The sequence below is a fragment of the Nipponia nippon genome, unplaced genomic scaffold (genome assembly GCF_047370975.1).
Source record: "Nipponia nippon isolate SJK-2023a ecotype South Korea unplaced genomic scaffold, ASM4737097v1 scaffold_4, whole genome shotgun sequence".
Taxonomy (NCBI): Eukaryota; Metazoa; Chordata; class Aves; order Pelecaniformes; family Threskiornithidae; genus Nipponia; species Nipponia nippon.
In genome coordinates this window covers 41705839-41729329 of record NW_028262358.1, presented here as the reverse complement: position 1 = coordinate 41729329, position 23491 = coordinate 41705839, and the positions used below count along the sequence as shown (strand labels likewise).

Genomic DNA, 23491 nt, shown 5'->3' with positions numbered 1-23491 from the left:
GATTTCTTTTGTTTGGAAAATTTACATACTTGAGCTGATTTAAGTACAAGCTCACCATATTTGTTAAAGATCTAGTACAAATTTTTAAAAACAGAAGAACTAGAGCCTAACTGAAGAGAAATGATTCAAAATAGATATTTTTTTTTTGAGTTTGCCAGTTCTCTGTCCTTTGCACAATAAGGAAGAACAGCTCTTTCAAATAAATCATTAAATAGAAACCTTGGAGTGTATGTAGAGGGCACAATTTAAATTCAAGTATATTAACATTGTGAATAAGCAAGATGGGTTATTCTTAAAAAAAAAGAAAGAAAAATGTTCTTGCAAGATGTAGGAACTTCTTGTCCATTGTGTTTGGGTGTAATCTAGTTAGACAAGAGAGACAGAGAACCTTTGGCTGTTTTTAAAAGTATGTGGTTTTGGGAAGGGGTGACTTCATTTCTGTGTTTAGAATGGACATGGTGACTCCATGTGGGGCGACACTGTCCAGTGCTCCCAGCCTTTTGTGGGTGACACAGATGAGAGAAAGAAGGAGCTTGTAACTCTGATGCTATCCGTGGGAGGGCTGCATGCATCCTCTGCCATTGTGTATGTTTATAATCCTGAGACAGTTGTAAGATAAGGGCTAATTCAGCTGTTCCTGAAGAGTCATTGTTATTTCAGAGGATAAATAGTGCTGTCCATATTATCATCACTTTACTGAGTACTATGAGACTGCTAACATGGACTTCCAGTCTATTTGGTTAGTTTAAAGAAAGCTATAAACCTTGCTTGTAAACTGTGTTTTGCACAGCTGCTTTTATACCACATTTCTTTGAGCCATATCATTGTTGCCAGAGTTTTTGATTATGTTTGACTTTTATTTTTGCTCCCAGTGTTCTATGAACTTTGGATTGAATTAATGATTATAAGTTGCCTGATTACTGATAAGCTCCTAACTATTTGAAGGACTTTTCCGCTGCCTCTCCTCTCCCTTTCCTTAAATTAGTCATGCAGGAGAAGAAAGCCAGAGCGAGACACCAATATCCATGTGCAAAGAAATTTGTCATAATCTGGTTATGCTGTCACTAAGGATGCTTTAACTCATTGAAGGTATGTGATACAATGCACTTAAAAAGCTGCCTGAGCTCAGTCTAAATTATTGGAATAATTGGACACTTCTCAAACTTGATGGACTACATAACTACGTTATTTTTTTCAAATACTTTTATTAATCCTTAAGGTTTCAGTTTCCTGATGTGATAGGTGAAAAATCAACTAAGTGGAGAAGTGTTTTCATGACAGTATGACTGGCCATCCCAGCCAGGATCAGCACTGAACCACCAGACTTGAGAAGAGCTCATTCTGCACTGAAGCTGAATGTGCTCCCCCTCTCCCTCCTCCCCCATGTCTGATCTCCAGGCAGCAGAGATGTCACTAATTTCCAGCAATACTTTGCCTGTCCTCATCGGCTCTTAGGAACTGGGAGATTCCAGGAAGTTTTTGAAAACTGAGTTTTTTGTAAGCTTCCCAAACTCATGTTAATGTTTTCCAGCATCCCAAAATAAGGTTAAATTGTGGGAATACTTTTTTTCCCCCCCACTAACTAAATCCATGCTGCTTTTCCAAGAAAGTAATTTAAAAACTATGTTGTTTTTCCCAAAGGGGAATTTTGTGTTATGCCAATTAAAAACAATAAACCATCACCTTTCCCCCTCATTTAATATGGGTAGCTATTCTAGTGTAACTAATCCATTATCCATGACTGGCTGTTACAGTGTGGGTCTTCATGTGCTACCTAGTTTATGTGAGGAATTGCACTAAGCATAAGAAGTAAGAGCTTCAAAATTCTTCTGCTGTGGCAAAAGAATTTTGCTCCCAAATATATGAGCATCTGTTGGCTGTAACCCACTTCATTTCTGCAGAGATCATACTCCCCTGACTCAGCTGAGAGGACAGTGGTTGCTGTGCCCCCGTACAAGCTCTTTAGGAGAAGCCTGTTGTTGCTTCAGAGGGTCCCGAGGCGGAGGAAAATGGAAGGGACAGGCATTCGGGGAAACAAAAGGCAAGGATAAAACAAGGCTGGCCATCTTGAAACTGTAGATGCACAGCAGTAGCTAACGTTGAGGTTTCAAAGAGAAGCCCCATGACAGAGTGTGATTTTGTGACTTTGGGACTTGCTGCTGTTGGGATGTGAAATAGCACAGTTAAGAAAATTATTTACAAATTAGAGAAGCAGACTTTTTTGGGAGGCTACTTCACTTCTGTGATGTCCACAGGAAGTTTGTCAGAGCTCTTTTGTAGTCTCTGCAGATCCCTGAGATCTGGGGAAAACACGTCTCGTGGCCTACCGTGATGAGTGATAAACTAGCGTTATGTCTATGTTTTCACTGCAGTTGTGGGGCTTGTCCTCTACTTATGGAGTATATGGATAAATTAAAATTCATAATCCAGGAAAAGAATAGGTGAGGTTAATTTAAGACATCTGTGACACTGTGGGAAAAGACCAGCAAGTCAGTTTAGTAGCTAGTTTGTGCGCTTTTACACATATTGGAAGTACAAAGAAAACAGAGCAGAAATCAGGAATAATGGGGTGGGGGGCGGAGGGGCACTGCGAAGAGTGCATATGTTGTTTGAAATAAAATATCTTTTGTTTGGAAGTTGGAAAGTTTCTGCTGCTCAAGACTTTCTGCTACTGGCCTCTCAGGGTGGGAGTGCTTCTTTGGAAATCTCTTCCTTAAAAAGTAGGTCAAGCAGCTTCTGTCACAGTGGTGTTTTGTTTATGAGGGAAAGGGCAAAATGAAAATAATTTACTAGCAATGCTTGAGAACTGTCGCCATCTACTCCTTGACAGAGTGCAGATGACAGTAAGTGGCATGTTAGGGTACAAGTTAAATTAGCAGTATTAATTAGCTGTCTGAGCTCTCTGTTTATTGTTTTTCCTGCTGCGAGTCTTTTCGAGACACATCTTGTGGGTCATACAAAATATAATCAAAGTAGTTGATTCTACTGTATGTATATTTACTTATCTCTGGTTTATAATCTGCTTGTTCAAATGTGCAAACTGCTCTGATTAACTCTGCTTGGTTAATCTGGCCCAGAATGGTGATGTCTGTGTCAACTTTTTTGTGCTTCAACACAGACATTCTATCATTCAATTTAATTTGAAAAGTAAAAAGTATGTGGACTAATATTGGCTGCTGCAGGAGTGATTTTCAGAACTTTAAATGAACTGGCAGTGTATCAAACTTACAATCTGTAAATTCATCAAATTTAGATCGAGTGCAATGTGGAGATGTTTTTGAATTATGCAGCTATTCAGCTTTTTCTTTAGTAAAAGTCTGTAAAAATGTTCCTTGTAATTTGGTTTTCAAACCATATCTAGTTTGATCTAGGATAATGACCTTTTTAGTAGTGTCAGGAGAGCAGTTATTAACCTTAATAAGGTGTTTTGGACTGTCTTGGTCAGCTGACAATCAGTTTGGATGTAACCTTTATTTCTGGAAATGAACTCTTTTAATATTGCTTGCAGAAGGAATTGCAGCAATGCGTAGCGGGAGGTACGATACAATATAACGTCTAGCACTTCCTTGTGTCCACATGCGCTGAAATCTCTGCCTGTCCCAGCACTAGCAAAATGAAAGCTGCTGGTTTCAGAATGCATTGGCGATGATGCTGACATGGTTGGTTATCTTTCCTCAGCCCACCATCTCCTTGCTTTTCTTCAGAGGTCAGGATCAGCTGTCTGCTGGTGTACCTGCCCAAAATCTGATCCCAGGCTGCAGAGGCAGGTACAGCTGTGTCACCCAGCAGGGGTAGCGGGATGGGAAGCCAGTCCTGAGCTGTGCAATGCAAATATAGCTTAATGCAGAATTCCAACAAAAGAGGTTAAACGGTGCCTCAAAAGCATGATTTGTAACCTGGCTTTCTGCACGAGGGTGCCTGGGCTATGTCTCCCAGGTGCTGGGAGGTGTAGTGCAGAGGGGATGTTGTCCAGACTTAGCACTGCTTTGCAGTGCAGTTCCTGTCCCCCTGTTTGCCAACAATGCCTGATTGCTTGTGTCCTCTGGTCCTCCGTTCATTCAGAGCCCTCCTTTGTCAGTGGGAAAGGGGCAAAATTTTCAGTGGTAACAATGGAGTAGTCACTTCAAGTATTCTTTGTAAGTCCTGACTGGGCTTAGTTTTGTTTCCTATTTGTATTTAGCAATTTGGCAAAATAATGATTAAATTGACGTCCAAACAATGTTTACAGTGGGCTTTTTTTTTTTAAATTGACCTCTTCAGTATTTACTTAATTCTGTAGGAAGGCATGAATAAGCTCTGATGACTTGGTTAAGTCTCTGCTTTATCTGTGTCTCTGCTTTTATACAGGCCTTTTTGGTCACTACAGCCCTTTTTTCTTCTTGCTTGTGAAACTGATTGCAGGTTGTGTTTTACCCCCTATTTACTGATGGATTTATTTACAGATTCAAAACTGATTCTTGCTTTGTTTGCTGCCACCAGTTGCTTTTCAAACTATTTTGACTTTTATTGAAGTGGTGGTGCTGTTTTGGGAGGTTTTGTTGTTTTGGGTTTTTTTCTCTTGCTATGATTATCCTTGGAAGAGAATAATAAAGACCAACCCTCATTAAACGGAAGAGTAGTTTTTACACAAGACCAAATGGAATAAACTATGTATAAATGTAGGTTAGGAGTTAGAAGGAAAGCTCATAATCATTAGGGCAGTTGGACTCTGCAGCAGCTCTGAAACATAGATATTGAATTTAATAAATATATTAAATGGATCATATGACCCTTTGATATTGAGCACCTCGGTATCTGAAGCTCACCTTGCTAGTTCCATACATATACAATCAGTGGTTCACGGAAACAGGGTGGCTTTTAGAAGTGTAACTGCTTCAGTAATTTATCAGAGACTGGTAAGACACCATGGCATAGCAACATAACAGGACTGATTCATTGTCAGCTAAATCTAATTGGGTCTGAAGAACGACATTGTTTATCTGTATGGGATCCCCCTTAAAACAAGCAAATACAGAACTTCCTAGCTGCAGCTCTTTCACAGAGCAGCTACTGGCATCAGGAAAAGCAGAACAGATAGTGTGGTACCTTGAACTGAGTCTTTTTCTACAGGCTGTCAGGGCTCAGTAATCTAATCTGTTGTGTTAAGCACCACAGGGTAGGGCCAAAAAGGAAGTTATAAACAGAGGTCTCGCAGCACAGGGGAAGTATATTGGAAATCATCCTTCTGAACGGTGTGCATCGCAACTGCTGGAGTGACAGAAATGGCTGGGGATGTTTCAGCACCTGAAAGGTATGTTACGAGAGTCTTAGCACAAAAAAAAATGAACAGATCTAGATGTTAAAAAGGGAGATGTTAAAATATGTTAAAAAAATGCCTTTTCTTACAGCTTTGAAGCACTCTTGCATCTGACAAAAACCTTCAGGGGATTGACAAATATCCCCCCTCCTGCTCGTGCCTGCCCTTTTTTGTGCAGGCAGTTCCCCTTCTCTGCAGATAATCCTGCACTTAATCATGAAGCTGAATGCACTGATGAAATTGTTCTCTTTCTCTTTATTTTTTGACTGTGCCCCGTGTTTAAGTTCTCCTCTTCTTCCCCCTCCCCCGTTATTTTCTCAGACTCTGGAACATTTAAGACTCATTTTTAACCTGAAGTCCCTGTTCTCCCACTTGAAGATTTGTCAGCTTTCTGAACTCTAGCCACTCCTACAGCCATGGAAAAAGATAATTCCTTTGTAGCATGAGACTGCCAATTGAATGCAATCCATAGAGCTAATTCATTAGTTTACTCATTAGCTTTTCTTTCATCCTGATGGGGCACAAACAAATTATTTCCTTTGCCTTTGCTATGTTCTTTCTCACTTCTGGAGGCTGTACTTGCATGCCCTAAGGTTCCTGTATGGCAGCGCTTTCTTTCCTGGCAGGTCAGACACTGCAGAGCTGTGATTGTTCCTCCTGCCCTCTGCCAGATCCTGGGGACCATAGGTCTGTCCCCCCTGCCCAGGTAGGAGGCAGAAATGCTGTGTTCCAAGGACCAGCATGAACTGCCACCTGCAGCCTGCTTCTCAGGATCCTGTCCCAATCTTTCCTCTCAGCTGCAAGACTTTGGGCCCCGCTGTGTGGATCCAAGAGGTCTGTGTAACCTGCGGCTAAGACGCGTGTTGTTTGATCCTTTCATCAAGGAGCCCAAAGCCTTGAACCAAGTTTCTCAATCATTGTTTCCCACCAAACCTGGTAAAACGGGTGAGGATTTTGGCAGGGGAAAAGGTGAGGGTATTGTGTGCACTAGCAGTGACTGAAACCAGCCAAAGCTTTTCTAATTACACTTTTCCTTCTTTTTTTAAAATTTATTTTTATTGTTGAAGAAGCTGAGGTGCTCTCAGCTGCAGTGGTGGAAGCGTTACAATTTCATGTCCTGCAAAATCAAGAACAGTATGTTGTTGATCTGTTAGCTTAAAGTTCCTATTCTCTAAAGTTTTATAATGTCAGTGATACAACAGTTTGCTAAGATATGCTAGCACTGCTTTACAGAGCTGTGACATTTTGCATTATAAAATACTTCTTGAAGCAAGGAGGTTATTTATTATCTCATCCCTCTAGGCTGATAACCAGTGCAGAGGTTGTCACTCAAGATAGAGATTACAGTATGTAACAAAAATTATTTAAATTGTTGCAGATGTATTTGAGTAAGAGATACAAAATATGCTAACGTTAATTTGTGATCCTGAAATTAAAAACAGATTTGTTGTCAAATAAAATTGGTGCATTATAGAAGATTCACATTTCAGAATATCTGATCATAATAATAGGATACAATAATAGTTTCATTTTTCTCATCTGAAAGGTAAATTAATATTTAGACACACAAGTAAAAGTGGTCTTGATCTTTTTTTTTTATCCTATTCTAGAAGCACTGAGTCTACAGAAATTTTCTGTACTCTGCAAATGCAACTTTTTTTTGTCTGCAGCTTGACACAGTGTAATTTTAACACTGAAATGTTAATAGCATTTTCAGGGTAATAATTCATACAGTTCTATTGCTTATGTCACTGTCAAAAAGGAAAGAAATTTGCCAGACCTGGGTAGTTGTTAAAAGGCAGTGTAAGCTTGAACAACTTTGTGAAGGGCGCAGACGTCCTTCATGGCGCAGAAACCTGCCCGCCAGACAAGAATTGGGGACATCCTTCAGGTTTCAGTTTTTCTGCCTTTCTTTTTGGTTTTGGCAGCAATGGATGATATTGCTGAACTTTCCTTTGAACGCTCACAGTACTTGCTGTGAAATAGTTTTCTCATGCTTGGCCCATTTAGGAGCATACCTGAGCCATGAGCAGGCTGGGAGACCTCTCTGACCCTGTTAATGTGCTGTAGAACAACTTGTCTACTAGGATAGATTTACCTGACCCAGTGAAATGATTGCGTTAGTTTTAAATTGTGCTTTGCTCTTGTTTTTAATACAGCTTCATGTTTTCGGGTCATAATCTGACTCTTTCCATACTGTGACTTTCTCTCCGAATTTCAGTGGAACTGCTCGTGTGTTTAAAATAAATCATGTGTCTAAGTGCTCTGGTGGCCAGGGGCCAGAGCACTCAACAGGTTGCAGGGCTGAGCCCTAAGTGCGTGCTGCTTTAATGTATAGTCTTCTCTAGCCCAGGATAAATTGGGATTAACTCTACAGGAAGTATCACAGTACTGTGAGGATTTGGAAAATACCTCACTGCATGGAGGGTAGCTCAAGCTCCTAGCAAATACAAATGCAAACGAAGCAAATCCTGTGGCGTAATGCTTTTTAAGTTGTTGTCAAATGAGGTGCTTTTTGTGGCTAATGAATTGGCCAGTTAATTTTCTCATCACCGTGTTCAAACTTGTTCCTGCTGTTGAACACTGCTCTTGTCTTTTCACACATTGCTGAAGATGGTATTAACTTAACCTTCTTTCCTGTTACAAGGGCTTTAAATGCCTTCACGCTAATATCGAAAAAGTGGAATTTGTGGTTTAATCTGCGTATAGAGTACATTATTGCTGCTGACGAAGCAGAGGGAGGCAGGTAGGAGATCTCCATTCTTTTATTCCCGTTAGACCACAGAGGCATTCCAGGGTCCTTATCAGCAAAGCAGTTCATGTGGTTTTTTTCCATGGTAATAGTGGCATAAAGTGTGATGTAATTCAGACACGCATTTTGGCAAGTATTATTTGGTAACTAAGTCTTCAACATGTAATTTTATGCATAGTCTATTTTTCTATCAATTTCTGTGAGGGAACTTTTTCTGTTTGGGGGATAGTTGAAAGACATCCTGGTATATTTATATATTTATATATATTTATATAAATAAAATAAATTTTGTTTATTTTTTTAATTACTTTCATTTGAATAAAAATCTGCATTATTTTTGCTTTGAATAAGATATCTAGAGACAGAAGATAAGAAAGGTGAAGGTTGATATTAACTAGTGTATGGTTAAATTTTGTTTATTGGTCACTGAACTTTGGGTGGCTGGTTCTGTTGCTTAGTTGTCTGGTTTACTCTTGTTCTGCTTTTATTTTTTGTCTTTTTTTTCAGTCAGCTAGTTTTACATAAATTGATGCACAGCGTATTGAAGAGGCTTTTTTGAACTATTGTTTTCCAGAGGATCTTTCTTCCCTTATACTTGCCAATGCTGTTTCAAATCTGACTGGGCTGAACAGGTTAGCTCCAGTCCTCAGGAATCTCAGGGGGAACATTTAAAATGCTATACAAGCAAAATTTAGGAATTGTGTTTACTGAGTCAGTAAAGCATGAAAAGGGGCAAGTGGCTTTCCAGTCTCCTGAGGGGAATCTCTTGGCTTGGTGACAGAAAATGAAATTATGGGTGTAGGACAAAAATAAAATTGAGTGTATGGAGCTAGTAAAGCTTAAAAATATGAAAACCAAAATATATAAACAAAGGGCTGGAAGTGGGGCAGGCCTGGGACTGGGAGTTCCAGGATGCAACATGGTAGAGGGCCACAGCTGAACATCTGGAGTTTGGGGGATTTTCTCAAAAAAAACTCAACCAAAAAAACCAACCAACCAAAAAAAAAAAACCCTGCAGTCTCAACTGTGGTGATGGAGAGGTATAAATATTCTGAAAATACACTAGCAATTCAGAGTGGTTGCAATGGATTCTCTGTATAAGAATCACAGCTGTTTTTTGTTCTGTGCAGGGGGCTATTTTTCCCCCTTCCACAATTACAGTTCAGTCCTCAAATGAACTTCCATACGGTCAGACATTTTGGTTTCCTAAATGTGTCGTGGCTACTGTAGCTGATAGATTGTCCTGCTGGGCGGTACTGCTGCCTGTAAGCTACTGTGAAGTGGCTCAACACTGTTTATTCCCCTACCTATTGCAGCTGGTTATTTCCAAGCAAGTTTAACTGTGTGTTTCTAGTCAAAACATATGCTGGCATCTGCTAAGTGCAAAGTGCTTACAGTGAATGAAAATAAACGGAGCATACAGTTTGCCTCTTCAGATGATGTAGGTAGTGAAATAACAACCGTTAAGCCAGGTTTTGTGCTCTTTTGTATCCTCTGCAACATTTTGTACTTGCCAATCATACCTATTTCTCCACAGTGATTCTGAAGCCTGTTACTTGCCTTTTTCTTCCTCTGTTTCTTTTTTCAGTAGAGATCAAATCCCTTCTCTCTACAATTTTTTTTTTTTTTTATTTTCACTGAATTCATGGAAAAGAAGTCACATAAATGAAGTCCAGTGATCTTGTGAGAAAACTTTTACTGTATAGTGCCAATAAAAATAGAGGATGAACATGAAAGGTCCAAAAAGATATTTGTTGGACGTTATGCTGCTTGATGGATATACGTGACTTCCGTGCTTGCCAAAATCTACAGCTTAGGATGTAACAGAGAAACGTATTCCTGTGTCTAGGGAGATCTTCCTGTATGCTATTCAGAAAATATTTAAATAGTCCTTAAACGATGTTATACTCAGCATGAAGAGAAGTTGGCATAGAAGTATGCTGAAAACAAAAAGAGCTAATATTGTTATGCTCAGACCTTTGCACTCTTCGAGGGGAAAAAAAAGAAGCAATTCTACTTTATGCTGGAAAGGACCTCTGTAGGTACCTTGTTCAGGCCACTGCTCGAATCAGGGCTAACTTCATAGTGCGACTTGGCTGTGCCCTCAGCCTTGGTCACTCAGGTTTTGAAAACATCCAAGGGTGGGGCCTCCACCCTCCCTGGCTTCTGGCATTGCCTCTGCTCAGCCTCCTGGACCCAGCGTGGTGTTGCCTCATACCCCTGGCTACCAGCACCTCCAGGAGGCAGGCAGACAAGTCAGCTTCTCCCTGTGCAGGACTGTGTGAAACCTGTGAGATGGAGAGTACAGAGCTTTTTACCAGAAATACAAAGACCTCAGAGATGAAAGAACAAAAATGCTCCTTTAAGATTTGAAAAGCAAAATAGTAGATGAAATAAGCAGGTTTCTTCCACTTCTGGTAGCAAGTGCTGTTGCTTTGATTAAAATCTGGAAGCAGTACACTGCTACCTTGCTAGAAAGCAATGCTCCCATTTTTCAAAGGGGAAACAAATTTTCATCATCTTTAATTATGATGGAGATGAAGAGCTTTCTAAACAGGAAAATCTTTGCAGAATACCATAAATTGTGCTAAGTGATGTCTTGCAAGTTTGCAATAAAATATGACTATGTAAAGCATAGCTCTATCTTCATTAGTAGTATGTCTTTGCTAAGTGGGTTATTGCTGTCAATACTCAAAAACTGCTCTCTGTCACAGCCATTGCACTGTAGTACTGTGTTACTAAAATATATTTATTTCTTACTGAGCTACCCTGCGACTGGGCACTAGATTGGGGTGGAAAAGGGGGTTTCCTGTGCCGGGGAACCCGATAAAGAGCCTGGTGGGGCCCTCACGCTAAAGGAAAACCAGCTGCTCTCGCGAGCGAGGCAGACGGGGCTTGGGCATTGCTGGGGCAACCGCGGGAGATTTAAACGGGCCCCTAGGGAGCGCGAGCGACCAGGAGCGCGGCAGCCAGGATGGGCAAACAGCGCGTGGCGCGTCAGGAAGGGTGTGGCGTGTCAGTTCGCGCAGGCAGAGCGAGCAGGCAGCTGGCGAGCTCTCCTTGTGGTCTACACCCTCCCGGAAGAGACTTAGCCATGGTCTACACTCGGACAATAGCCATCGCCAGAAGGGACGTGGCGATGCAGACGGAGCTCCCACTAAAACATGCAGCCACTCAGGTCTCTAGCTGCAGGGAGTGCCAGACCCTTGCTCTGGTGACGGAGGGCTGCCGAGACAACACCTCTGTGAGGTGCGAGCAGGTGGAGGATCTGCTCAGTATGGTAGCAGAGCTGAAAGAAGAAGTAGCAAGACTGAGGAGTATCGGAGAGTGCAAGAGGGAGATAGACTAGTGGAGCCACTCCCTACCATCCCTGAGACGAGCTCGCCAGATGGAAGCATCAAGAGAAGGAGAGGCTCCCCTACCCTCTTGCCACCAGGCAGAAGGAGGGGACCCAAGAGATGGAGGAGAGTGGAAACAGATCCCTGCTCGGCACAGGAGGCGAATCCTCTCCCAGCCTACCTCGCCCTCGCAGGTGCCCTTACACAATAGCTACAAGGCTCTGGAACTTGAGGGCCCGGAGGATGAAGATGCGGACAGTGATCCATCCAAGGGGTTGATTAGGGAGAACCAGTCAGCCCCACGCATTACAACAGTCACTGGTAAGAAAAAAAGAAGGGTAATTGTCATAGGCAACCCCCTTCTGAGGGGAACAGAGGGCCCGATATGACAAGCAGACCCATCCCATAGGGAAGTCTGCTGCCTCCCTGGGGCAAGGGTAAGAGACATTACTAGGAAGCTCCCTAGTGTGGTAAAATCATCCGATTATTATCCAGTATTGGTTGTTCAGGTTGGCAGTGATGAGGTAGCTGATAGAGGCACAGAGATGATCAAAAGGGACTTTAGAGAACTGGGGTGATTACTTGAAGGATCAGGAGCAGAGGTGGTGTTTTCCTCCATCCCGTCAGTAGCCGGGAGGCATACGGAAAGGAACAGACCCATCCCATTAACACATGGCTTAGAGGCTGGTGCCAGAGGTGGAATTTTGGGTTTTTCAGTCATGGGACAGTTTACATGGCACCAGGCCTGCTGGAGACAGATGGGGTTCACCTGTTACAAAGGGGGAAAAGGATCCTGGCTCAGGAGTTAGCAGGCCTCATTGAAAGAGCTTTAAACTAGATTTGAAGGGGGAAGGGGATAAAACCAGTCTTGCTTGGGATGAGCCTAGGGGTGGCATGCCTGTGTTGGAGAAGAGATCGATAGCCCAACTGAAGTGTATTTACACCAATGCACACAGCATGAGCAACAAGCAAGAGGAGCTGGAAGTCGTTGCGTGCAGGAGAACTATGATGTACTCGCCATCACGGAAACATGGTGGGATGACTCATGCAATTGGCGTGCTGCAATGGATGGCTACAAGCTCTTTAGAAGGGATAGGCAAGGAAGGAGCGGTGGTGGGGTAGCCTTGTATGTTAGAGAGTGTTTTGATTGTCTAGAGCTCAACGAAGGTAATGGTAAAGTTGAGTGCTTATGGGTAAAGATCAGAGAGAAGGCTAATAAGGCAGATATCCTGGTGGGAGTCTGTTATAGACCACCCAACCAGGATCAGGAAACAGACAAATATTCTACAAGTGGTTGGCTGAAGTCTCACAATCTCTAGCCCTTGTTCTCGTGGGAGACTTCAACTTACCAGATATCTGCTGGAAATACAACACAGCGGAGAAGAAGCAGTCTCGGAGGCTCCTGGAGTATGTGGGAGATAACTTCCTGACGCAGCTGGTAAGCGAGCCAACCAGGGGAGGTGCCCCGCTGGACCTGCTGTTTGCAAACAGAGAGGGCCTGGTGGGTGATGTGGTGGTCAGAGGCTGCCTTGGGCTCAGTGACCATGAAATGATAAGAGTTTTCAATTCTTGGAGAAGTAAGGAGGGGGGTCAGCAAAACCGCTACCCTGGACTTCAGAAGGACAGACTTTGGATTGTTTAGGAGTCTGGTTAACAAGTCCTTTGGGAGGCAGTCCTGAAGGGCAAAGGAGTCCAGGAAGGCTGGATGTTATTCAAGGAGGAAGTCTCAAAGGTGCAGGAGCAGGCTGTCCCCATGTGCCGTAAGATGAGCAGGCAGGGGAGAAGACTGACCTGGCTGAACAGAGAGCTTTGGCTGGAACTCAAGTAAAAAAGGAGAGCCTACCACCTTTGGAAGAATGGGCAGGCAACTCGGGAGAACTACAAGGATGTTGTGAGGTTATGCAGGGAGAAGATTAGAAAGGCGAAGGCCCAGCTAGAACTTAAACTGGCCACCGCTGTTAAAGATAACAAAAAATGTTTCCACAAATATATCGGCGACAAAAGGAGGGCCAAGGAGAATCTCCCTCCTTTGCTGAATGCGGAGGGAAACATTGCCGCAAAGGATGAGGAGAAGGCTGAGGTACTTAATGCCTTCTTTGCCTTAGTCTTTAATAGTCAGACTGGTCATCCTCAGGGTTTTCAGGCCCCTGAGCTGGGAGATGGAGATAGGATGCAGAATGAAGTCCCAGTTGTTGAAGAGGTGGCAGTCACCGACCTGCTCCTCCACCTGGATGCCCACAAGTCTATGGGGCTGGACGGGATCCACCCGAGGATACTGAGGGAGCTGGCAAAAAAGCTTGCCAAGCCACTCTCCATTATTTATCAGCAGTCCTGGTCAACTGGTGAGGTCCCAGATGACTGGAAGTTAGCAAATGTGATGCCCCTCTACAAGAAGGGTAGGAAGAAGGATCTGGGGAACAACAGGCCTGTCAGCCTGACCTCGATGCCAGGGAAGGTCATGGAGCAGATCATCTTGAGTGTCATTACGCGGCACATGTGGGACAACCCAGGGATCAGGCTCAGCCAGCATGGGTTTATGAAAGGGAGGTCCTGCTTCACTAACCTGGTCTCCTTCTGTGACAAGGTGACCCGCTTAGTGGATGGGCAAAAGGCTGTGGATGTTATCTGCCTAGACTTTAGTAAGGCCTTTGACACTGTCTCCCACAGCATTCTCGGAGAAGCTGGCTGCTCATGGCTTGGATAAATGCACTCTGCACTGGGTTAAAAACTGGCTGGGCGGCCGAGCCCAGAGAGTGGTGGTGAATGGAGCCAAATCCAGTTGGCAGCCGGTCACGAGTGGTGTTCTCCAGGGCTCAGTACTGGGGCTGGTGCTGTTCAATATCTTCATTGATGATCTGGATGAGGGGATTGAGTATACCCTCAGTAAGTTTGCAGATGACACCAAGTTGGGTGGAAGAGTTGATCTGCCGGAGGGTAGGAAGGCCCTCCAGAGGGACCTGGCCAGGTTGGATGTTGGGCCGGGGCCAAATACATGAGATTCAACAAGGCTCAGTGCCGGGTCCTGCACTTGGGTCACAACAACCCCATGCAATGCTACAGGCTTGGGGAAGAGTGGCTGGAGAGCTGCCTGGCAGAAAAGGACCCGGGGGTGTTGGTTGACAGCCGCCTGAACATGAGCCAGCAGTGTGCCCAGGTGGCCAAGAGGGCTAATGGCATCCTGGCCTGTATCAGGAATACTGTGGCCAGCAGGACCAGGGAGGTGATAGTGCCCCTGTACTCGGCACTGGTGAGGCCGCACCTCGAGTACTGTGTTCAGTTTTGGGCCCCTCACTACAAGAAGGACATTGAGGTGCTGGAGCATGTCCAAAGAAGGGCAACAAAGCTGGTGAAGGGTCTAGAGCACAAGTCTTATGAGGAGCGGCTGAGGGAACTGGGGTTGTTTAGCCTGGAGAAGAGGAGGCTGAGGGGAGACCTTATGGCTCTCTACAACTCCCTGAAAGGAGGTTGTAGTGAGGTGGGGGTCGATCTCTTCTCCCTAGTAACAAGTGAGAGGATGAGAGGAAACGGCCTCAAGCTGCGCCAGGAGAGGTTTAGATTGGATATTAGGAAAAACTTCTTCACCGAAAGGGTAGTCAGGCACTGGAACAGGCTGCCCAGGGAAGTGGTTGAGTCCCCATCCCTGGAGGTATCTAAAAGAAGGGTAGATGTGGTGCTTGAGGACATGGTTTAGTGGTGGACTTGGCAGTGTTAGGTTAACGGTTGAACTCGATGATCTTACAGGTCTTTTCCAACCTTAACGATTCTATGATTTTTACGATACCCTCAAACACCATACAAGATATTTCAGGATACATGGTACTGCAGTGGTGATTTTACATAATATAAGGAAATACTAAGCTTTTTCATGTTGTATTGATATTTATGATTTGAAAAGTCAATATTTGTTACCATTAAAGGATATGTTGTTGAGAAAGAGTAAGCTGATGTTTGTGGATATAGGTAATCCTACAAAAGACTGATTAGGAGGATTGCCAATTGCCTTCTTTTTATGGAGCGTAATGACAGGCTTCAGATGTGTTTTCCGCTGAGCTCCCTCTGAAGGAGCTCAGCAGCCACAGAATAATGATGTCAGAAAGCAGTTTGTGTTTCCGCTCGATTAGCTCGTGTCACTTTTGTCTCCTTTCTGAATTTGCTTTAAAATCCTGCTAAATCCTTCCATTGCTCTGTGCATGCCTCAACCTGTTCTGTCAAATTGTAGGGAATGATGCTTATGAAAGCATCTTGCTGAATCATCTGGAGCATCTCTGGGGCTTCGCTGGCTATAGCACAGCAGCGTGCTGGGCCCAGGGAGGATGGGGCTGACGGCAGGAAAAGGCCCACCCTCAAAGGGCAGAGGGCTGCTCCCAGGGGACACTCCTCCTTGGTGGCCACCGGGCAAAGCCTCTAGTCATGTAGGAGCAGATTATTACACTGTGTGGCCACTTAAATGCATGGCCATAGCCAGGGTCCCCTTTTTCCTGTCCTGGAAAGATAGCTCAGAGGCTACTCATGACTCTGAGTGCTTTGGGAAGGATATTTGTTTTACTCTTCCCAGCAAATCACATCATGAACTGTCTCCTGCACTTAGAACGGTTTAGGTGCCTGTTCTGAAATGGTATGAGCAAGCATTCCTCTGATAGCCACCCTTCCAGGAGCGTTAGCAGAAAGCAGTTGTAGTAGCCTGACTTTGTAATAAAAGTTACAGAAATTTGTAAGGGGGCTCATCGTTGCCACTCTGCATCAGAATGTTTGAGCAGTTTACAGTGCTTGTATGTCCGGTGATGGCTAAAAGCCTGCTGCTTTTTCCTTGTGGTGATTCTGGGTGATCTGCTCACCTCCAGAGGGAGAAGAGATAAGGGTATGTGACAGAAGAGAGAAGAGAGTAATCTTGTTTAAGATTTGGAGTGATACTAGAGATGCGATTGCGAGGAGATACCTCAATGAAGTTTGAGAGTCTGACTAAATGCAAACCTTTGATGAAGTGTCTCTCTATTTGGTCAAGTCCTTGTGCTGCGGTTGTTTTACAGAGCTCTAAGTTTTTCCTTTTGTTCAATAAAATAACACTAAAATCTAAATCAAAAGTAAACCCAACAACAACAAAAAAACTCTATCCTTTATAATATTGTTCCAGGCAGCACAAAAGGGACAGATAACATTAAGTAGTGGCATTCAGTTTCCTTTGTTTTCTGCGGGCTTCTGTGTTTTTATGTCTTTCATTGCTATTTCTCTATGAGAGTAACAGGCATGAAAGTTTCCTAACAATGTATCATCAGCTTCTTCTGATTTCTGTATGCTAAGGATGTGTCCTCTACCAGGTGTTTGGGGGGAGGGGGAAGAAGTAATTTTAATAATCTATGTAATATTTCTCATAATAAATCACTTCTAAGAGAAGCAAAATCTCTAATACAGAGAGAGAGCTCTAATACCAGTTAATGTCTAACAACATCTAGAATTAAACTATTTTATTGTTTGATAAGTTACCTGTAATCGTTCACGAAGTGTTGCATCCTAGTTTGTCATTTTCTGCTGCAAAACAATAAGTATTGATGAAGTGGTGAATGCTTATAAAGCCTTTTCATGGCATGCTATCTTTAATGAGAATCTTGCAGTCTGCAGCTGGGATCAGGATAATATATTGCCTGTGACTAAGCATTATGGGAACTTTCAGGCTTGCTTAAGATCAAAGAATTCAAAGCTTTTAACTCTGTGCCTGACTGTTACCTTAGTGGATTATAGACATATGTACACATTCATGTTACGTAGAGCTGAGTTCATACATCACACTTCAATGAGGTACTGAGCACGAACTTGGGCATCCAGCACAAAAATGTCCTAAGTCCTTGGTGAAGGATAGCTCAGAAAGGGAGAGCTGGCGCGGCCGTTGTCTGGAAGGAGGCATGGCAGGACTCCAGCCTCCTGCCTGAACTTTCCGTCCGTGTCGAGCAATGCAGAAAACGGCTCAGATCTCTTACAACTTGGAGTGTTACAGCAGAGAGGCTGTGGAGGAAACACTTGAGACCTGGGAACTAATTACAGGAGCACTGCTGCAGTCTGTTCTGGAAAAAGTGGAGGAGGAGAAGTGCCCGTATGCTTAGGTACAAGTGAAAAGGAGTGAGGAGGAAGAAATATTCAGCTCAGTGAAGCTCCTACAGATGAAAAGTCCCTGTCCTTGCATACTGATTTGGATATATAACAACACTCCATACCAATAATTCTCAAAAGAAAAGCTGGAGGAACTTAATAGATCATTTCTACTATAGAGCAAGAGAAACTGAGGGAGATGTGAAATTGCTGTGCCAGGACAGAGAGGAAGTTTGGATACAAACCCTGGCTTAACATTCATCCTCCCCTGAGATGCATGGAGCCAGCCACAGTCTGCAGCCCAGCCATGAGCGCTTCACCTCCTGAGGCTCTGCAGCCGCTGGCCTTGGGCAGCCATGCGCTGCCCGGGGATGCCCACTGCCTCTCTCCTCCAAAGCCCCTGGGGATGCCTTTGCTCAGGAGCAGCTCAGGACAGCTGCTTGGTGTGATGTGCTGAAGGTAACCAGGAGAGGGCAAGGGAGCTACAACAAATAAAGGCAGGCTCAGAGGAAAGCCTGGAGCCTGCTCTTCATGTTCTCATAGCAGAAAAGGGTAGCTCCTTGGCCCTCCTACCTCCGAAGAGCTGGGCTGACAGGTACAAACAATGCTCTCTCCTGTCCCTTTCTCATCCCTCACCTCTGCTGCAGTCATCTTCATCAGTCACACACTTAAAAATCAAAAGCAAAATTTGTCTTTTAACTCCTGTTCAGTCTCCCTGCTCTAGCTTTTTCACATGATATTCGAAAGCAAATAGTCTCTTTCATGCCAGTTTTTCCTTTCCTTTTTGTGTTTCTTTGTGTGTGTGTAACTTTCTTCCAAGCCTAGCTCTGATCTTCAGCAGGCTTTCTCTGGAATCCCAGAGATGAAAAGCATATGCCAGGCAGCCAAGCGCCATCTCTCTCTTTCAGAAACAACTTCCTTTGGAAAGGGGCAGTGGCTTTTCTCCTATAGCCTGTGCATCAACTCTAACACCCTTTCCTCCTTGAGGCCTTTTCCTTTCCTGTTATTGAGGCCATTAATTGATTTCTGGTGTTTATTCTATTAGTCCAGGCACCTTGTCAGTGTTGCAGTGGCGCCCGGGCACTTCTCTACAGGCTGTGACATCCAAGCTGACTTTCAGCTGGATGCCATCCCTGACTTTCATTTTCCTCTCTGGATCTTGCAGAGCTGTGCCAGACAGCACAGATATTTTTATTGTAACCTAAGTACAGAAGAGAGTATCCTGGCAGGATAGATCTAGAACAATCTTTGTGCCCATTTATTCAGGCATCCAGACACACTAGTCCTGGATCTTTCTTGAAATACTTCTTCTGAGTTACTTTTTAAAATAAACATTTATTTTGTTTTCCGTTTAAAGCATTGCCTATTGTATTATTGTGGATTTTTTTAAATTATTTTGTAAGCACTTAAGCACTAGACTTTGAGTTGACTTTGTCTTCCATCATATCAGTATTTTACTGGGTTTTATTTGGTTCTTACCAATTACATATGCAGTTTGGTTTGCTACTGTAACAAGCTTTGAAAGTAGTATTCAAAAGATAATTAGTTAAGATTGCACTGATAATATGCACCAAGATTCTTTGTAGGAAAAGAAAAGTAAGTTGACTTGTCATGTGGCAAAGCTAATCTCAGAAGTACCTCAGCATACTCATCTTTTCTCTTTGAGATTGCTCCCCATCCTCCTAGGTGTGACCGTCATGAGAAATAACTCCCCAAAATTTTCTCTTTAGGCAATGAATTACAGCGTTGGACTGTTAAAAGTATTACATCTCTAATCCTGAAATGAGTGCACAGATGAGTCAATAAAATGCTGGATCATATTAATAATTTATTATATGGATAATTATACAGGAAATAAAAGGGACAGAGAAGGCCATCATCTATTTGCATCATTTCTGAACATTGAGAGATGTATTGTATGCCTGATTGAGGTTCTTAAGAAACTTAAGAAACATTGGCCTGTAACTATGCAGAACACCTTAGAGAACTATTAACGCAGCCCATAAAATACTGAGAGACTAGTTACTTATTAAAGGTCTGAACATCAGGGAGAAACAGTGCAGCTTTAGAAGCTTTAGTTGAGCTGAACAGTGAAGTTTTAATAAAAAGAAAAAAAAATTGTTAAAGTCATTTAACGTTAACAATCAGCCTTGTTGATATCTTGCATACTTTTTCACCAGTACATTTCTCATGCCCAAATATGACTTTTGGAGGATCGGAATAATGAGCACAGAACAAGATCTTCTCTTCTAGAAAGGTAGGACAGACTTTCTGTTAGCTTCCTGGTTTCGTTCTGGCATCTTCCTGCAGATGGAAAAATAATGCATTCATCAATAAAAAGTCCTGTTATACATATAAAATATCCTTATTTGCATTCTAAGTGAACATGAGGATCATAGATTGAAGCCAGGAGGGAGTGCTGAAATCATACAAATTCTCAGGCTGTAGCAATATCCTCAGGTGATTTCAGCTGAACCAGAGATACTTTCCCTGTCCCCACTGGAAAACATTTTAGATGCCCTCCCCTCCCCGTCCTAGCCAATTTTGATTTTTAAACCTGGTGGTGATGAATCTACATGAATTTTAGTGAATCATCATATCGTCCAACTTGTTTGAAGATGAACCACCTTGCACCTCATGTCTATGTTAAATGCTGTCACTGAGACAAGAAGACTGAATTTTTTTTTTTTGTAAGAAGAAACCTTACGAACCAATCACTTTGCCCCTTAATCTTATTTTTTAGAACTTAGAAGGTTGGGCTGACCAAGGCGGGTGAGGATGGTCTACTTAACTATGTAATTTTAGATGCTTATTCTCTTTTGATTGCCTATACAGTAAAAATAATTTCTCTAGAGAAATTACCCGCAGTACCAAAATTAAGCTTATGTGGCAAGTCTCGGTCACTGAATCTGATCTCTCTTATTTCAGGCCAAAAAAGCAGGTGGGTTAGTATCACTCATTTTTTGTTTTCATTATAGCTCATGTTTCCCAGTGCTCTGTGTCATGTATTAAAACCAGTCACCGGAAGCAACATGCCCTCATTTCTTCAAGCCTTGCTGAAGCCCTGAGACCGAACTTATGTTTTTGTTGCGTGGAACTGAACTTGTTAGAACGACAGGAGACACAACAGGCTCTCTAGGCACGTTTTTCTTACAAGATCTCACCGGACACCTGGTAATGAATTACTGGGGCAACTCTCCATCCTGCAGGCAAAAGAGAGCAAGGATGCATGATTACCTTTGGCTGTTGCTCCGCATATGTGCACCTTCCTTTTCTTTAGGCTCCCTTGCCCTCTCCTGGATACCTTCAGCACATCATACCAAGCAGCTGTGCTGGGCTGCTCCTGAGGGAAGGCATCCCCCAGGGGCTTTGGGAGAGAGAGGCAGCATGTGGCTGCCCAAGGCAGGTGGCTGAGGAGCCTCAGGGGGTGGAGTGTTCATTGCTGGGCTGTAAATCGTGGCTGGTCCCATGCATCTCAAGGGCAAAGGATGAATTTTAAGCCAGGGTTTGTATCCAGACTTATTCTCTGTACTGGGACAGTAGTTTTCCTTACACCATAGTAGAAATTCTTTATTAGGTTCCTTGGACTTTTCTTTTGAGAATTAATGCTTATGGAGTGTTGTTAAATATGCAAAGTAGTACAAGACAAAGCTTTCTGTTACTTCCATTGCATGGCATCACCAGCCTTTTAATAGGTAATTTAAACCATTCTCATTTGAGTGGTGTGTGTTTGAGAAGAAATTTTATTGTATCTCTCTGAAGACGTTAGGGAATTAGGGTTATTGCCTCTAACTTTTGTTTTAATTTTTAGCTTAAAGGAGAGAAGCTTCATCCAATGTAGAGATACTTTAATGCAGACAAGCAGACTTCTGAAGCACAATAGACATTTAAAACGTGATTTAAAAAATTATTTACCACTATAAAGAGCAGCTCTGATGGAATCATGGAAATGTATGTGTGTAGGGGGGAAATCCCTCCTTTTTCTTATAATATACCTATACTGAGCTATTTACATATAAGAAATAACTGAATTAGCCACTGTAGAGGGTGTTCCCTTAGACATGTAATAAAGCATTGTCTTTGAAGAACGAGACTCAAAGCAGTTGGTTTGAAACATTGGAGTGTCTGTGCTCAGGGACATAAATGCTGACTTGTGCCTTGTTCAGATTAGGCTGCACGGCCTCCTCTAAGCCAGTCAGCATGGCAGGGGGGAGCGTGTGTGCTGGGGCAGGGAAGAGTCCCTTTTCCTTTTAAAGTTCCCCAAACCCAAACTTCTCTCTCAAATGGACATCTTACTGTCAGTGCTCATGGATGAGCTTTTTTGTTTATGCGGACAGGGTTCATCCCCATTCACAGCTCTGAAAAAGGGCTCTCTTAGGCCGTAAAACTACTGATGTTTTCAAAGAACTGGTCCCTCTTAGGATGCGTTTCAGAGGCTGTTGCTTTGCATTTGTGGGCAGAGCTGGCTGCGTGCGCTCTCCTGAATGAGAGTAGAGGGCTGCTGGGGTGGCTGCTCTCTGGGCTCCCGCATGTTGAGGGGGGAGGTTTGGTCAGGGGACGGGGGACCGGTGTGAAGCAGAAGCCCTGCGGTGACTGGCTGTGCCCTGCTCGCAGCACCAGCTGCTCCGCTGCATTGCGCCAGCTGTTGTGTGCCACACCACTTACTGATGTCAGCATAGCCTCTGATTGCTCTCTGGAGGCAGATATGTTCAAACCCCAGGAGACAAAGAACATTTCTAAGGTTTTGTTTTTTTTTCCCTTCCCTTTTTTTTTTTTTTCCCTGGAAGCTGAAAAGTGAGTGTGAAGCACTTTTGATAAAATGCTGCTGGATGGAAACCCAAACACATCATACAGGACAAGCTTTTGAAGAGATGAGAGCTTTCCTAATGTGTTCGGTAGTCAGGGTTAGTTTGAGGGAGTGACAGTTCCCTTTGATGTCCTGGGCTCCAAATATTTAAGGAGAGTGTTGCAGGAAAGGAATGGAAGGCCGGTAATGTGCTACTTCGTTCTGAAATCACGAGCTGTGCAAAGAAAACCTTGAGACTGTAAGATTTAAGAAAGAGAAATGTTCATGCCTCAGGAGAGAGATTATGAGTCCTAGGAAGCTGAAAATTAGGTAATTCTGTGGTTTGATGTTTTGATCTGCATATCATTTTATCTTTTGTGCTAATTCACTCAAGCACATGTGGGCTTTGGGTTGCTGGGAAGGTTTTAATTAGAAACATGCTGAACAGATTAACAGTAGTTGGAAATATTTGAAAACTACGTTTTTACAGTGATTTCTAAAGAAGGCGAGATGTTTACTGTTACACTCCCTCTCCATCTTCCCCTCCCTTTACAACTGATGTTTGAATGCTGAAAAGTTAGTGACTGATAGATAGCATTTCAAATCTAGTTGTGTGCACTTCATCGCAACATGTTGCAATCGTTAGAAAAGATTTTTAGTAGATAATTTCATAGTGGGTAAGTTAGGATGGCCTATGTTGAACACAGATGATTATTTCATCTCAGGTCTGCCTGTTCCAAGCTGGGAAAGGGAAGGAATCCTGCCGTTCCTGCTTTGATACCAAATCTGTAGCATTTTTCAAATTATCCGTTTCTGTAATGGTATCATAGCTCAATTCTATTACTTTAGCTGATCAGAGGAAGAACTCCAGTTAAAGCACTGCATGATCTTTGAATTAATTGATATTTTATTCCTCTCTTTCCTTTAAGAAGCCCTCATTTTGTACATGTTATGACCATTAATACTTTTTCACTTCAGGAAAAGTGATCTGCTAAAATTTTTCCTCCTCTTTAGAAAGGGTGAGGAAGTGGCTTAAAATATTACAGAAGAACAGAAGAACCAGCAGACCCCTCAGTCTGGCAGTGCAGATCTATATGCATTCCCAGTGAAATGTTCTTTTGAACAGTGATAGCATAAGGTATGCAAGCCACAGCAGTCCCACTAAACTAGGGGAGACCATGAGTCTTACTAGAACTGTGGTAGTGTTTGTGTGGTCTTGATGGGAAAGAAGGAATTTT

At 43.1% G+C, this 23491-nt stretch overlaps 1 protein-coding gene across 4 annotated transcripts in view; it reads left to right on the top strand.

The window, feature by feature from the left end:
* Positions 1-23491, top strand: part of CHRM3 (cholinergic receptor muscarinic 3) — a 285498-nt gene that overhangs the window by 96938 nt on the left and 165069 nt on the right. Inside the window, exon 3 of one of the 4 annotated variants that reach the window (XM_087775358.1) lies at positions 19648-19724. The exons of 2 other annotated variants lie outside the window; for them this stretch is intronic. The gene's annotated coding sequence lies outside the window, so the exon portion shown is untranslated. Of the gene's footprint in view, positions 1-19647; positions 19725-23491 lie in introns of those variants that run through there. One more of the 4 variants, XM_087775360.1, reaches the window with a different exon arrangement.